Raw genomic sequence first — 16,873 nt, 5'->3', positions numbered from 1 at the left:
CACCTGCTTAGAGCCATTGTACACAGTTTTTACATAAATCTCTTTTCACTAATTACTCCTATGGGGTTTGTTTTATCCAGGATAAAGCACCGTTCATAGTTCTGAGTTGCTGTATTTATCTCCTGGGGTAGGCAGGACTTTCAGTTACTAAAGAAGTGTGATCTAGCTCGGAGTGCTAGACATCAGGGAACTCATGTGTTCTGCTTTTGATCTTGTGACTTTAGGGGTTAAAGTCCCAATATTTTTGAGCCATATTTTTTTTATAAGATAATGATAACCAAAGCTGAAATGTTTGTATTGGTTCCAAAATAGCCCAGAAGTTCTACTTTTTTGTGTTAATTCTTTGTGAATAGAATAATGCCTATGAGGAATAATTTAATTAAAGTAAGTAGATTCTAAATTACAAAGTGATTAGCAGATAATTAGGAGGTGATATTAGGCATGTGATATCCACAATAGTTATCTGGAGGAGAAACATTCAGCCCAAATTTATTCCAGCTAATTTCAAGAAGATACTTATCTCATTATGATTAGAGATTGAAAATATATTACTTAAAAGTCATTTCTAAAAGCAAGCTACATAAATAAGACATGGAGTATAAGCCTACTTGTTATAAAAGGAAACAAACATCTATAATTACATTTGATTTAAATATCATGGGAAAAATTTCTGCCAAGTTATATACCAGGATAGGGCTGGGGAGGTAGCACAGGTAAAGTGCTTGCCGTGCAAGCATGAGGACCTGTGTGAAGAAGCTGAATGAGAATGATACTTCGTATGGTTTGTAATCCCAGCCATGGAAAGGGGAGACAGGCAGATTCCATGGGTTTGCTAGCCGGGCAACCTAACCTAATTTGCTGTCCCCAAGCTACTGAGAGACTATGTTTCAAAAAACAATGTGGATGAGGCCTGAATAATGATTCCAATGGTTGTCCTCTGATCTCTATTCGTGTACATACACATGTACATGGACTCACACTCTCACAGATACATACGATCTTCAACGTATTATATACCAACCTATTATAATAGCCATGTAGGGAGTTGTAGGTAGGTGAATAAAGGGTTGTATATAGCAAGCATTACTGATGAGAAAGTAAAGGGATATTGAGAGAAAGTAAAGGTACATTTTAGTATTTTATTATATAATTGTGTGCTGGTCAAATTTTTACTGTAAGGATATTTTGCATGTTATTTGAGTAACTAGGACAAATTGAAATACCTTCAAATTCTTGGGTCACAGAGACAGATTGCCCACCCACTTTCATCTTTTCACAGAAGACTGCTGAAACACAGAATTAGCATACATCATGAACTGAATAGTAACCATGAGCATAGGAGTGACAGGATGCCCACAGCCAAGCGCTAAACTGCCATCTTGTTGCACCCACAATAAACAATATATGAAAATTTCTTGTTTTGGAAATGTGATCACTAAAGAGGTACTAATCATATTGGTAGTAAAACTCATCAGTACACAAGGAATATTATTTTAAAGTTAAAATATTTTATATGCAAGAAGTATGAAAGTAACCCTTACCCCAATTTAATACCTGAGCAAAGACCCTAGAGAACTTAGCAAACAGATATAAAATAACATGAGCAAACAGGAGAATAAGGGCTTCATAACAATGGATCTATCCTAAGTGTGTAGTAAGGAAGTGCTTTAAAATGCATTGTGCAAAGTACGGTAGCGGAGGTTGGGAGGTCTCTATCAGAACAGGGAGTGGATGGACTTCAGAAAGGATGGCTTCTGAATCAAGAGAGCCTCAAATATCAGACAACCTACCTGAGAGAGTAACTACTCTTGGAGACCAGCTTCGACAAAAATAGCACTTACCAGGGTAGGGACATGGGGATTAGAAAAGTTAGTAAAGGGTACGAAGGTGCAAGTGAAAATGATAAACATAGAAATCATAGGACAGTACCAGGAGGGAGTTTCAGTGAATATTGAAATTTCCTGCATTTAATTTCCTTTTGTTTAAAATACCCTGACCCCAAAAGTTAAGCGTGAGATACAAAAACTGCATTACCATGATACAACGAAATGAACGTACCAGTTGAAGGTTGCGGGCTACATTCTTAGTTAAACTTTCTATTGCTAGAATAAGACAAGTAATGACCAAAACATTCTGGAGGCAAACCACTCTTTGAGTGGAATCCATTGCTATCTCCCTCAGGGAGTAGGAACTTAGTTGGATCCTTAGACTTCTCTTTGGGGGAGAAACATACCTACTTCCCTATTCCTGAAATACAAGGTCTGGATATTAGTCATACCTGTTGCCAATAATCTCGAGAGAGCAGAACTCTCTTATCTAAACCTAGGTGGGACTTTTGTTTGAGGTAGAAACAATAACCTTGAAGGAACAAAAGTAAGTTCCAACTCTCTGACCTTTGGTCAGGGTAAAATGGCCACAACTTTGAGTAAGCTGAAACTTTCTGTCCTTCAGACAAGGTGGAAATAGGTTCACATTTTTGGGCAACATCTCAAGATATGCCATTCTTCTCTAACAAAGGAAAGTGGGAGCTTGCAGTTTCTGTTGGGCATTTAAAGAAGTTGGAAACGTGAAGTCAAGCTACTTTGAGGTTCCGTGTCACTCCAGTCAGAATGTCCATCATAAAGAATACTAATGCAACAAACGCTGTCCTGGATGTGGAGAAAGCAAATCCCTTATAGACGGGAGTGCAAGTTTACGCTACCACTTGGGAAATCACTCTGGAGCTTAATTAAAAAAAAATCTAGGAATAAAATTACCATATGACCCAGCAATGCCCCTTCTGTGCATCTCCTTGAGGGACTCTATGTCTTATAGCAGATGGCTGCACATCTATGTTCACTGTTGCTCTCTTCACAATAAAGAGAAAATGAAAGAAGCCTAGATACCTATCAATTATCAAACAGATAATGAAAATGTGGTCCACTTACACAACAGAATGGTATTCAGCTATAAAGAAAATGGCATTATAAAATTTGCAGGTAAGGGGCTGGAGGAATGGTTCAGTGGTTAAGGGCACTGGGCTGCTTTTCTAGAAGACTTTGGTTAGATCCCTAACACCCACAGGGAGGCTCACAACCATCTGACCTCTGCAGGCACCAGGCACACACATGGCGCGCAGACATAAATGCAGACAAAACCATCTACACACATATTTTTTTTAATTGCAGGTAAATTGCTTGGACTGATTGAGGTCATTCACCCAGAAAGACAAATACCAAATCTCTCTTACTTTTAAGAACATCTATAGGAGCCAGGAAATTAGAGAAAAATCACTATGTGGGGTGCCTTAAAGAATGAGGAATAGTAGAACCTAGATAAAATGAAAAAAAGAGGGAGCATACTATCAATGGGGGAAAGGTTTCATCAGGAAGGGAAGGAGGGAGGGAGGGAGAAAAGGAGGGAAGAAGGAAGGAAAATGAAGATCTCTCTCTCTCTTCTCTCTCTCTCTCTCTCTCTCTCTCTCTCTCTCTCTCTGTGTGTGTGTGTGTGTGTGTGTGTGTGTGTTTGCATTTAGTCAAAAGGAGTATGAAAAAGTCATAAGGAAACTTACCACCTTCTAGCTGTTGTCCTGTCCCTCACCTCAAAGAAAAAAAAATCCCAGTGAAAGGCATGGGACCTTTCTATGAGTTGTTATCCCAGAAGTCCCCAAAATTACACAGATGATTGTATTTCTCTTTGCTGCCCACCATAACTAGATGCTAAGACACTTTTGTGGAAGACATCACATATATCCCGGCGGCAGGACAGACATATTTACTTATGTAAGCTACACTACACTGATGATTGCGTTGCTCTTTGCTGCTCACCATAACTAGATGTTAAGACCCTTTTGTGGAAGACATCATATGTATCCTGGCTGCAGGACAGATATATTTATGTATGTAAACTACACTGACAAGGGCAGTTCCTGCAGCTATCTAGCTTTCACAGCATTGCACAGTGCTTGCTATACAGGCCACTGAGAGAGAAAAGACCTCAGTGGTCTCATGCAGCACTGGACCCTACATGCTACAGTGCTGGCCTGCCGGGCAACATGTGCAATAATGACAATACCATGGACATAGTAATTAGCCATTTTTTGTTGGATTTGAGGCCTGCTCTACAGAAGGAATTTCATGCCTGACTCTGTAAGTATGTTCTGAAGCCCACAGCTTGCTGTAAATCCCAGATGGAAATATATGACCGACATTTTGCTAAATGGTCATGTTGTCAAATTACCATCTAAGTACTTATATCTATACCCATAGATTGATGCTACTCTCTGCTTTGGTCAGAGAAGTTTAGATTTACAAGTGGAAAATGGTTAATGTAGAAACTAATAACTGTTTGAAGTGTTGATAATACATGACTATGAAAGAGAAGCCATAGATGGGACATCTTTATCAATCCCAACATCACTGAAGAAGAACAAAAAGAATGTAGGCACAGGGAACTAGAGGGGAGAGTTCCATGATGTGCTATCTTCTAAACATGCTATGCCTCACTCCTAGCCGAGGAAGTAACGACACTTGTTGACTACTTGGGGCAGCAGAAACATTTTTCTTTGAGGATTTAGTCCCTGGTAGGTTATCTGTGCTCCAGTAGATGGCTCTATACTCATGCACACACAGGCAGCACTATGTGGAAAGTATTTTTTTTTAAAGGTGAAGAAGTCATGTGGTTGGGAGGGAGTTCACAGGAGTTGGAGGGAAGGAGTGGGGGTGCATATAATCACAGTACATTGTGCATAGGTAAAAACTAAATAAAAACTGAAAATAGTATACTCAAGATCAAGAGTCATGATTCTTATTTCTTAAATATGTTTTGAAAAATAGCTGGAAACCTGGGCATGGTGGCATACCTCTTTAATCCCAGCACTCAGGAGACAGAGGTAAGCAGAGCTCTGAATTTGAGGCTAGTCTGCTCTAGAGAGCTAATTTCAGGACAGCCAGGGTTACACAGAGAAGCCCTGTCTTGAAACACCAAAAGCAAAAAAGAAAAAAAAAAGAAAAGAAAAAGAAAAAAAGAGCTGATTATATGAACAAGAACAGTTGTTCAATTGGGTTCAGATGCTGTACTTCCCCTCAAGTGGCATGAGTGATGGCATGGCCTCAGACTCATAAAAAAGGAAACAGAGTTATAGTGATGTAAATCTTTGTATTGGTTTTCTGATTGAAGAATTATCCTAGAAACTACAGATTACTAATTATAGCTTCAAAAGTTATTGTAAAGATTTTCACTTGAAAGAGGTAGAGGCATTGGGGCCCGAAGCTGAGCAAAGGGAAGAGCAGCACTGAAGAAACCTGTCAGTTCTACTTCCGTCTCACAGAACTGGGATCCAAAGGACAGTGCTGAAGGTGGATGCAGAAAGACAGAAATTTATGGATATTATTGAAAAACCAATAGATGGTTTTGAATATTATTTTATAAGATATGGAAAGTAAAAAGAGGTAAAGACGATGATTGTGTGAAGGACGTAGAGTCTCATTCTTAGAAACATCAGCTATACGTGAGGATTCTTGCCTTCAGTCCCAGCAACTGAGCAACAGAGACAGATCAATCACAAGTTTGAGGTTGATCTAGGCTGCACAGTAAGTTCCAGTCTCAAAGGAAACACAAAGAAATAAATCAAAATAACATGAAAGAGAGGAAACACAACAAAACAAAAATCCTACATAATAGCAGTTCTTCTCAAAAGATTGTTCTAAAAAAGAATGGTGATTGTATTTAGAGTTCTGGAATAATTTTTAGCTTATGAAAAACACATATAATTAAAATAATTAGAAGTTTTCTAAAATGTATACGTTTATGTATAAAAAAGATTTTAAGTAGTTATTCTATACTGGTTATCAAAACCCTACTAGATAGTAGAGGTTAACAAATAAATAGCCAAGCGCCAGCTTGAGTTACTGCTTTCTGAGTTGTTGGCCAGCAAATGCTGAATATTACAGACTATTGACATTATCTTTAGTTACCATCCAGAACATGAGAGTAAGTATCTATTGGTGAAAATACCATATTTTATGTCAAAGCACATAGAAAAATCTAACTGGTATTCACCAGGAAGATTTATCTCTACTTGCTAGGCTTTATAGTACTAGAAAGTATTATGAGTGTTGCCAAAGGAGAAAAGTAATCATCAGCTTTATCTAGCTGTGCATGATGATTGAGCCAGTACGATTTGCCCACTACTGCAATGGTGGCATGACTGTCTTAGGAGTAAACAATCACTTTCTTATTGGTTCTAATCTCTGCTCCATAAGTTGAAACCCATATTTGTCACCAGTATCAAGGCCAAGAATCTGTAGCTAGACAGCTCATAGGCTCTAAGAGAGAACCTACAACTGTTAAAGAGACATAGTATTAAAATGACTCTCAATGACTTTCCTTTATATCTCTATATTAGTGCCTTCTTTACCTCTCATCCAAGAATCTTCTTTCTGTAGTAGATGATAATTAATATAGAGACTCAATACTGCACAAGGTAGAGAAAGTAAGAGACCTCAAAACTCTCAGTCCTACACAGAACATCCATATCACAGCCACACTTTTCAAGGCTTCGGGATCTTTGTGGAAGAGGAGATTGAAAGACTGAGAGAACTTGAGATGGTAGATGACTACATGGAGACAGTGTTTTCTGAATAAAGTGGGGTATGAATTATTTTACAGACGTAAGAAAGCATGTACAGGCTTTGTACAAATTCGAGCCAGACAAAATCTGAACATGGAGGGAACAGGTGAGCTTGAAGTTTCACACCTTAGCTAAGGAGCAATTGACAATTGAGGGTTGTTGGTAAAGGAAGAATTGGTTTTCTTTAAGAGTTCAGTCCATGTTAGGTTGACCATACATCCAACACAAACTATACTTGTTGGCTTTTATAAATCATTATTTTATACTAACTCAGTGCTGAACCCATTTGTTTTTTTTTTAATGATTTCTTTTATTTTTCGAGATTACCATTTCATCCTTCTTGTTCCTCCTTCCGAATCTTCCCATATACCCACCCTTGCTCTCTTTCAAATTCATGGCCTCTTTTTCATTGTTATTATGTATGTATGTATACACATGTATATTCCTAAATATAACCTGCTCAGTCTTTATGATGTTAATTATATATATGTTTTCATGGCTGACCATTTGGCACTGGATAACTAATTTGCCTGCTCTTTCTTTTGGATAACTGTTTCTCCTGCTCTTACTTAGCATTTCTTAGTTGCCTGTAGTTCTTTGGGATTGAGGTGTTTCCCCTACCCACATTAGCAGCTCTTTTGTGTTTGTCCTTGTTCAGTTCATGTTTAGGTAATCATGTTGATGAAACTGCACTTTATGAGTGTAGTTTCTGATTTTGCCAAGAGATAATATCACCAGAACTCCCTGATAATTTGGCTCTTACAATATTTCTGCCCCTTCTTCACAGTGTGTCCCTAGCCTTTGGTATGTGTAGGAGCTCTTTTGTAGATATATGTACTGGGACTATGATCCATGACTCTGCATTTTTATTGGTTGTGGTTTTGTGTCATGGTATCCACCAGTTGCAAATAGTAGTTTCCCTGATGAGAAGTGAGAACTGCACTCATCTGTGGACATAAAAATTATTTTTAAAGGACACGAAATTTGAGTGAAAAATGATCTAAATACACTGTACGAAATTCTCAATTAATAAAAATATGAAGTGAAAGTCAAACAAACAACAAAAAGCAAAATGAAGCAATCATCCCAAACTTGAACCATTGTCATTGCAAATGATTCTTTTATTTTTCTAACAGATGTCCATTTCTCTGATAAAATAGAACTTTAATCACTTTAAAGTTTTAAAATAAAATTTAAAACGTTTAATATGATAAGAATCTTTTCATGACAGACCCGTTAGAGGCGCTTTTAAATAGTTCCCATTCATCTAGGCTCACAGCATAGAACTCCACCAGAGAAGGTGATGCCCCTGGGTAGCTGGTCTTTATACCAGAACTTCAAACGCCCAAAGAAGATAAAATAAACCTGACATATCCCTTGGCACAGTGTGTTCACTACTGAGAAAAAAAGAAGTTATGCATAAAGCAGAGAGAGAAGTTGTCTCACAGCGAACATACTCCTCAACAAAGAACACTAAGAGAGAAAGATTAACACCAGATTTTACCCATCATGATGAACAAAGTTTAAGAAGCAAAAATGAAACCCGGACGTACAGAATGTGAAATTCTATTGTGGATTGTGCTGCAAATGAAGCTGATATTCGGGCACCAAGAATGGGAACATGAGTCAGCAAGATGACTCAGCAGGTAAAGGTACATACTGGGCAGGCCTGGGGATCAGAATTCATCCTTGAAAGCCATGTAAAGCTGGAAGGAGAGAACCAGCACTGGTGTAGGAGGGTCTTCTTTCTATGTGTTGCTTTCATTGGTTGAATAAAGAAAACTGCTTTGGCTTTTTGATAGGACAAAACTTAGATAGGCGGGAAAAAGAGAACTGAATTCTGAGAGGAAGAAAGCAGAGAGAGAGAGAGAGAGAGAGAGAGAGAGCCACCTGCCATGAAGTTGCCACGTCAGACATGCTGAATCTTTCCCGGTAAGCCACGACCTTGTGGTGACATACAGATTATTAGAAATGGGTTGAATCAAGATGTGAGAGTTAGCCAATAACAGGCTAGAACTAATGGGTCAGGCAGTGTTTAAATTAATACAATTTGTGTGTTGTTATTATCAGGGTATAAGCTAGCCAGGCGGCTGGGAGCCGGGCGGCGGGAAACGGCCCGCTGCTCCTATTACAACACAGCACAAAGTATTCCTCTGAATCCAGAAGCACATCCTCCCTCCTTTTCCTTCCTTTCTTCCTTCCTTCGTTTCTCCCTCTCACCCTCCCTTTTTCCCTCCCTCCCCTTCCTCCCACACAAATAAAAAACAATTCCCATAAAAAGTATGGGAATATATGGTAACTCAGAAGCAGAGTGTGTGTATAGCAAGAGCTATAAAATTCCCAGCACCAACCAGTAGTGAACCCTGCAGGTATAATCATTATAACTAACTCCTTTATGCTGAAATGATGCTAATTTGTCATTATCAGTTAGTTGTGGTAAGGAAAACCGTTTAATTCCATGTCTCAGTGGAGAATCGGGCTTGTTAACAGAAAGACAACAGAATCTATTTAGAGGTCAAAGATCTAGATTCAAGCCCATACTTTGTCACTTATTAAATATGAGATACCAGCCAAGTCAGGTAACAAATCGAAAACAACTTCCATTTGAGATTATAAATGATAACAATTTTTAATAATAAAAATAATTGTCTTATGGGGTTAGAGATATGGCTTAACTAGACTACTCTTCTAGAAAGACTGAGTTAATTCCCAGCAGTACTTTTGGTGGCTCACAACTAGTCTATAACTCTAGCTGCAGGATTGCAATGTCTGCTTCTGGTCTTCACCAGCATTCCATCAATGTGTGTGACCTTCATTCTCTCCTATAGACATAAATACAAAAACAAAACCTTAAAAAATAGCTAGCTCAACCTACCCCCGCTTTTCAAAACACTTTTAAAAATCAATTATTAGTTGATTATACTCATTTTCCATTCCTCTGAGGTCCACCTAAGAAAAGAAAAAAAGTACATCAACTTTAAGGTCAGTGCTGCTGCCGTAGGCCATGCTGAGGCCTGTGATTCCTTCCTTCTTCCATTGGAGACCATGCCAAAGTCGGCTTTCCCTGTTGACATTGGAGGTCATGTGGATATCTGCGGCCTGTGTCGTCACCAGAAACCATATGGAGGTTCACGATCCATGCGGCCACTGGCTTTTATGGGCAAGGAAGCTTCTTTTGCAGTGATATTGTTGCATGTGTGTCCCTCCTTCCTTTTTAAATTCTAGAGATTACATACGGCATAGACTTCTAGCTTGTAAAAATCATTTGAATGCCATTTCTGATCATTATTATGGAGAACAGGTTCTCATTCACTGAATAGTTGTCAACTGCTGTTCTTCTCTCTCTGTTGAGGGCCTAATCAATTAGGGTGGGGAGTATGAGGAACAGGAGGTCCTGCGGCTGCAGCCAGCTGCTATATACCAGTACAATATTCAACATTTACCAGGAAGATCTGACCTGACGAGTGTAACCTTCCTTATTCTTTGCTGCACACATCTAGATGCTATAAGGAATTACAAAGAAACTTCAAGAATATTGTCTATCACTGTAACACAGACGCTCTACTATTGATGGAAGACATTTTCTCGTGTACTTCTGAGGAGTTTCAAACTTTAGAGATGGATAGGTGATGGTGATTAGAACTTTATTGCATAAAAGGAAGAAAAGAGATTTTGAAATGACATCAATGTGTGTTTGGTAACAGATTTTGTAATGGAAAATCAGAATTACTAACTTTATGTTTTGTTTACCTAGCAGCTATAGCATGTGTTATCTACAGGAAATGTATGCTATTCAGAAAAGATAAGTCAGACAGAGAAATGGACTTTATGAAGAGGTGCATCACTGTGAATTAGTGAATTTTGCTAAACACAAAACACATTGCTGCAGGTGATGGTGAGGATAGGGTAGCATTGCTGCAGGTGATGGTGGGGATAGGGTAGCATTGCTGCAGGTGATGGTGGGGATAGGGTAGCATTGCTGCAGGAATGGAAAAGTGCCAGTCTCAGTGATTAAGGATGATGCACATTCATTTCTCACGTACAGTCTGTGCCAGTATGGGCAAACTTCCAAGATGCTGTCTTCTTTCTGTTGTCTCAGCAGTCAGGGTATGCTGCTTTTGTGTCTTCATGATTGAGATGGCATAGAAAAACACAATGAAGATCCTTGGGCCAAAATGCTTCTGATTATTGCCACCAGAAACCCATTTTCCAAAAACCCTTGGCAACCTAAATGAAGCAGAGGCTGAGGGAGGGCATCTATCAAGGTTTATATAAGGATGGAAGATAACATCTTTTAAAAAAGATTTATTTTCACTATGTTTAATTATGTGCATGTATGTGTGCCTGTGCACAGGAGTGCAGGTGCCCCAGGAAGCCAGAGGTATTAGATTCCTCCTCCCCCACCAACCCCAGAGCTGGAGTTGCAGGCAGTTGTGAATCACCTGAAGCAGGTTCTGGGAATTAGTCTTGTGTCCTGCAGAAGAGCAGTGAAGACACTTAACTGTTGAGCTACCTCTCCATGCTCTGGAGGAAAACACAATTGTGAACATTCATAAAACTTGAATGGACAGACACCATTTCCTACTGCTCCACTCACAGACTGTTATCTCTCATTAGCAATTTTATCTTATGGAAATGAATTAAATGGCAATATCTAGCGAAACAGAGGGTTGAGTTGGATCAATTTTGGTGGAAAGCCAGGGTATAAGTGGGAATGAATCACAGAACCCAATGAGTTAGGCACTGGATAAGGAAAAGTACGCTGAGAATTCACTGATGCGCTCAAGTAATCAAAAGAAATCAACTGTTTCTGAATCCATGTTGCTTCCTCTTTTTTTACATTTTGAAGGAACTCATTGTGCTGTGAGTAGCTGGTAACCAAGCCCATTATTGGAGTGATTGCACTCAGCACCTTCAGTAAAGAAGGACGTGTCCCACTAGAACCAACTCTGGTCATTTCTGCATCTTACCTACGGTGAATTGTACTGCAACAATTACAGAAGTGCAGACGCCTCTTCAATACACTGATTGCGTTTGCTTTGTGTATATAGTCTGTCTTGGGAATGTTGGGTCATATAGCAGCTCTACCTTCATTTTTTTTCGAAGAATCTTCATATTGTGTTTCACAGGGGCTGAGATAATTTACATCCTCATCAACAATGTATAATAGTTTCCTTTTTTTTTTCTTACTTCCTCGCTCTCTTTCTGAGACAGGGTCTGACTATGCATCTCTGGCTGGCCTAGAATTTCCTATTTAGATCAGGACTGCTTGTAACTCAGAGACCTCCTGCCTCTTCCTCTTGAGTGCTTCAGTGCTTTTGGTCTTTAGTCATGTGGATCACAGTAGTTCTTACAGGATTGTGAAGTCTCACCGGGGATATTAGATTTCCATTTTCATAATTACTGATGTTGGCAATCTTTTCAGGTACCTCTTAAACAATCGTACATATTTTCAAAAGACTATAAAGATCTACTACTCATATTTTATTTTCTATTTTACTGTAGCTTCTTTAGAGTTCCTACACTATTGGCTAAAAGATAGTCCTTTATTGCATATTTTAGCAATTTGTTAAAAATAAGTTTGTTACAAATATGTGAGTTTATTTCTGGCTGTGCTGTTCCATTGGTTTCTGTGTCTGTTTTGACACTAACTCCAGTCTGTTTTGATGACAATAACTTTACAATGTGTTTGCACAAGACAATGTAGTGTAATATCCCTGGTTTTGTACTTTTCACTCAAGAACACCTGGATATTTAGGAATTTTTGAACTTGCACAGAAATGTTAGAAATATTTTTTTCTAGTTCTGCGAAGAATGTAATTCAGCATGTTGATTTGGATTTCACTGGATTCATAAATCATTTTGGGTTGTATGAACAGTTTAACAATTGACTCTTTCAATCCACGAACATGGGACACCTTTATTCTTTTCCATTTTCAACATCTTTCCTTAGTGCTTTCAAGTTTTCATTACAGATTTTTAAAAATGTTTTTAGGTAAATATCTTCTAGTCTTTTTATTGCTTCTATTTATTCTGTGCAGTCTTGAGTGCTCTAAAGACATTTTCAAACAGGTATATAACAGACCCTGAGAACATTCACTCTTCTGCTTGTCCTTTCACCCAGCCTCCCATTATTCTACTTTGTCACCATAGTCTCAATTCCTCACTCATGCCATGCATATCTGAGTTTATTTATGTATATATTATATGTGTTTATAAAACCTAGGACATACATAGATCTAATCTACATGGGTAGTAGAAAAAGACAAGATCTCCTGAGTAAATTGGGAGCATGGGGACCTTGGGAGAGGGTTGAAGGGGAGGGCAGAGGCAATGAGGGGAGCAGAGAAAAATGTAGAGCTCAATAAAAATCAATAAAAAGGGAGAAAAAACAAAAAACAAAACAAAAAACCTAGGATCCATAAATTAGAGAAGACAGGCAATAATTCTCTTTCTAAGAGGTTCATTTGCTAATTATGATGATCCTCAGTTGCATCCCTGCAGATACTGTAAAAGTTGTTGCTTCTTGTTTTATATTTCAGATTATGTTCTCCAGCAACACTACTGATTTTTGCATATTAATTCTCTATCTTTGACTCTCTATCTTTAATATTGCTTAATTCATTTATTAGTTCAGATAGTTTTTGGTAACTTTTAGGCATTACTTATAAATAAGTCCATGTCATGTGGAAACAGTGGCATTTTGACATTTCTCCCCTCCAATTTGAAACATGCTTTATTTCTTCTTTCATCCTAGCTTTGGCTAGGACTTCCATAACTGTGGTGAATACAAATGGTGGAAAATATACACTTTTTTTTTGTTCTAGATCGTATCTCTTAATGATCTGTATTGTGCTGAATACATTCCCTCTATGCTTAAGTTTGCCAGTATTTAAATACTTTTTTTGTATTTACTAGTTATTTATTTATTTGTGTGTGTGTGGGGGAGAGAGAGAGAGAGAGAATATAAGTCTTAAAGAGTTGGTTTTTCCTCTGGCACATTGGTTGCAGTGATCAAACTTAAACCATCTGACTTGATGGCAACCACTATAACCACTATTACCCACTGATGCATCTTGCCAGCCCTAAGCAGTATTTAGTCACTCTGTAATTATAATGAAATGTTGAATTTTATCAAATACCCTTTCTACATCTAACAACAAAATAGTAGGTTTTCCCCTCTTCTGTTGATGTGCTGTATTGTGTTTATTGCTTTTCACAGGTTGAGTCATCCTTGCATTTTTATTTGAATTCCATTTGATTATGGTGAATAATCTTTCTAGAGAAATGCTGGATTTGGTGTGTTAGTATTTTGTGGAGGACTTCTGCATCTTCATTCATTAGGGGGATTGGCCTTTCCATTTTTTTCTAGTTCCATGTTAATCTGTTTGGTATAAAGGCAATTCTGGCCTCATGAAATGTATTGGTAAGAATTTCTTCTATTTTTAACAACTTAGTTAATACACTTAGTAGTCAAACATATAATTTTCTTTGTGAAGACTCTATATAATCTTATAAATTAAATTAGCCAATTTATACTGAGTACTTTCCCTGTTAGCACTGGGGAGTCTCATTCAAATACTTGGTAGAAGTTAGCAGAAGTTAGTCCTGAGAACTGCTTTGTCAGGAGTTTTTGTTAGGATAAATCTTCCTACTTATCCATTCAGTTTCTATTTCTACATCAGTCAGTCTTGCTAAGGTGGAGATGTCTATGAAAGGTATACATTTCTTCTAGCTCAACTTGGTACTAGTTCCTAGTGATCTCTAATTATCTATTGTCTCTTTTTCTAGCATCTGTCTGTCTGTCTGTCTGTCTATCTATCTATCTGTCTATCTGTCTATCCATCCATCCATCCACTCACCCATCTATCCGTCTATCTATCCGTCTATCTATCTATCTATCTATCTATCTATCTATCTATCTATCTATCTATCTATCATCTATGTTATCTCTTTTCTTGGTTAGTCTAACCTAAGTCTTTGTCATTTTGTTTAATTTTTCAAACAACCGTCTCTCTGCTTTTTTTTTTATCTTTTGCATTTATGTCTGCTCTTACCTTTATTAGTTCTTTCTAACTTGAGCTTGATTTGTTCTTGAAATGTTCTGTTCTGCCATTTATTTGAACTATTTCTACTTTGAAACAATTTCGGGGCCTTCCAATATTTGCTGTTTACATATGTAGTTAATGAGTAAGAAGGACACGTGGGAGGGTATTGGGGGAAATGGAACTGGAGGATCAAGTTGGGGAGTGGGAGCAAAGAGGCAGATGAAAAAGTGAATGTGGGGAGGAACAGCTAAAATTAAAAGCCATTTTGGGGTAGTATAGAAACCTAATACAGTAGAAGCCTCATAAAATATATACATACATGAAGGCAATCTAAATGAAATCACCAAATAATGGGTGAGACAGTGACATCTGTTGTCACTGAAAGAAGCTTCCAGTCCTGGAATCGGGCTACAGTTAATTGGGTTATTGGTCAAAAGGCATTTCATGGGAGCCTCCAAACAATCCAGGCTATTGCCAAGACTATTAGCTACTTTTCACAAACTGACATCAAGACCCCATTGCTGAAGACAATACCTACAGTACTCAATGAACATGGAGAAACCAAGCTGGTGCCCACATAGAGCCTTCATCCTTACCTGTCGGTGTCTATGGGAAGGTACTTTGCATGCTGTGAAAGAGAAAAACAAACACTAAGCCAGCCACAAACTTTTGATCTACTATAGTGTCCTGCATGCAAGATATGCTGATGCAGTGGTGGTACAAAGTTTGTGGGATGAACCAAACAATATCTGATGTAACTTAAGTTCCACTTCATAAGATGGAACCCATACTTGACATTGCCTGGGTATGCAAGAACCAGAAACTGGACCTACAATAAAACCAAATACTATTTTTTTAAATATGGCAATAAAATGCCACCCAATGATATTCTGCTGTGCTCATGATGGCTTGCTCAGCCATCATCAAGGTAGCTTCTTCCTGCAGCAGATGGGAGGAAATAGCGACACCCACAGTCAGGCATTAAGCAGACATTAAGAGACCTTAGATTATTCAGTACTAAATGGGTTGCCTTCATAAAATACTTCCCCTCGAGGCTCAGAAAAGCCTGCGGAAGAGGAGACGGAGGAAAGAGTGTAAGAGACAGAAGGGATGGAGGAGAGCAGGAGAACAAGATCCTCCAAATCAACAATATCAATGCACGTATGCATGCCCAGATATTGAGGCAGCATGCCACAGGGCCAGTACGGTTCTGGACCAGATAGGGTCCTAGAGCTGGAAGAAGAAGCGGAGACAGACTCCCATTCCTAACCCAGAAGCTATCTCTAATTGATAGCCACTTGTGAATGAAAATTCAGTTTCCTCCAAGAGTCTCGCTGGGGAAAAAGACTGCTCTTAAGGAGAGGCTGCATTCCCAGTAGTGTATGGCCAACAGAAAATGAACTTGACAGCATCTTTGGAGGTTCCTTATTTAATAATGTCATGTCAGGGCTTTTACTTTTTTAAAAAAAATTATTTTATTTTATTTACATGTTTATTTTTTGTCTTGTTTTACCCTACAGGTCATTTTTATAATTATTGTATTTGCCAGTTTATTACTATTATGGGATTAGTGAATATGCAATGGAATTGGTCTCTATGTTTATATCTGTTTCTTGGACCTTTTCTTGGGCTCTTTCCTTCTGTTTGTTTGCTTCGTCCTATTCCAAAGTGATACATTAGATTTTGTTTTATCTTGTCATATTTTACTGTATTTTCTTATTATCCCATAGGAGTCTGTTTTCTAACTAGAGGCAGAAAGGGGGCAGATCACAATGATACTACTGAAAAAATTCATTTTCAGTTAAAGGAAATATAAAATGGATGAAGAAAAGAATGAACTAGATTTTATAGATGTTCGTCAGTCATAATACTTACCATATCAGTTGCCCCTAGGCTCTAGAATAAGGTTTTTGAATGACATTTCAAGAAGAAATATAAGTAATCCAGGAAACCACACTTGGCTTGTGTTTGTTTTTCGCATGTGAGGGTAAAAGTTTGTCTCAGTTTGTGCAAAAGACAAAGAATAGTTTTTGGTTAGTATAGGTTATTTCCATATACACTGCAAACTTTGTACTTATGTGTTTTAGACTCTGTGATTTATTTATATTGACATCATAGTGTTTTGAGCTATGGGGACATATAAAAATGATTCCAGATTATGCCACTAAATTCCTTTGTGACTCTTCAAGCTTCAGTGTGCTCTCTTCAGTTTTTT

Source organism: Myodes glareolus, chromosome 13 (assembly GCF_982192425.1).
Source record: "Myodes glareolus chromosome 13, mMyoGla1.1, whole genome shotgun sequence".
In the NCBI taxonomy this organism is placed as follows: domain Eukaryota; kingdom Metazoa; phylum Chordata; class Mammalia; order Rodentia; family Cricetidae; genus Myodes; species Myodes glareolus.
This window is presented reverse-complemented; position numbering follows the sequence as displayed.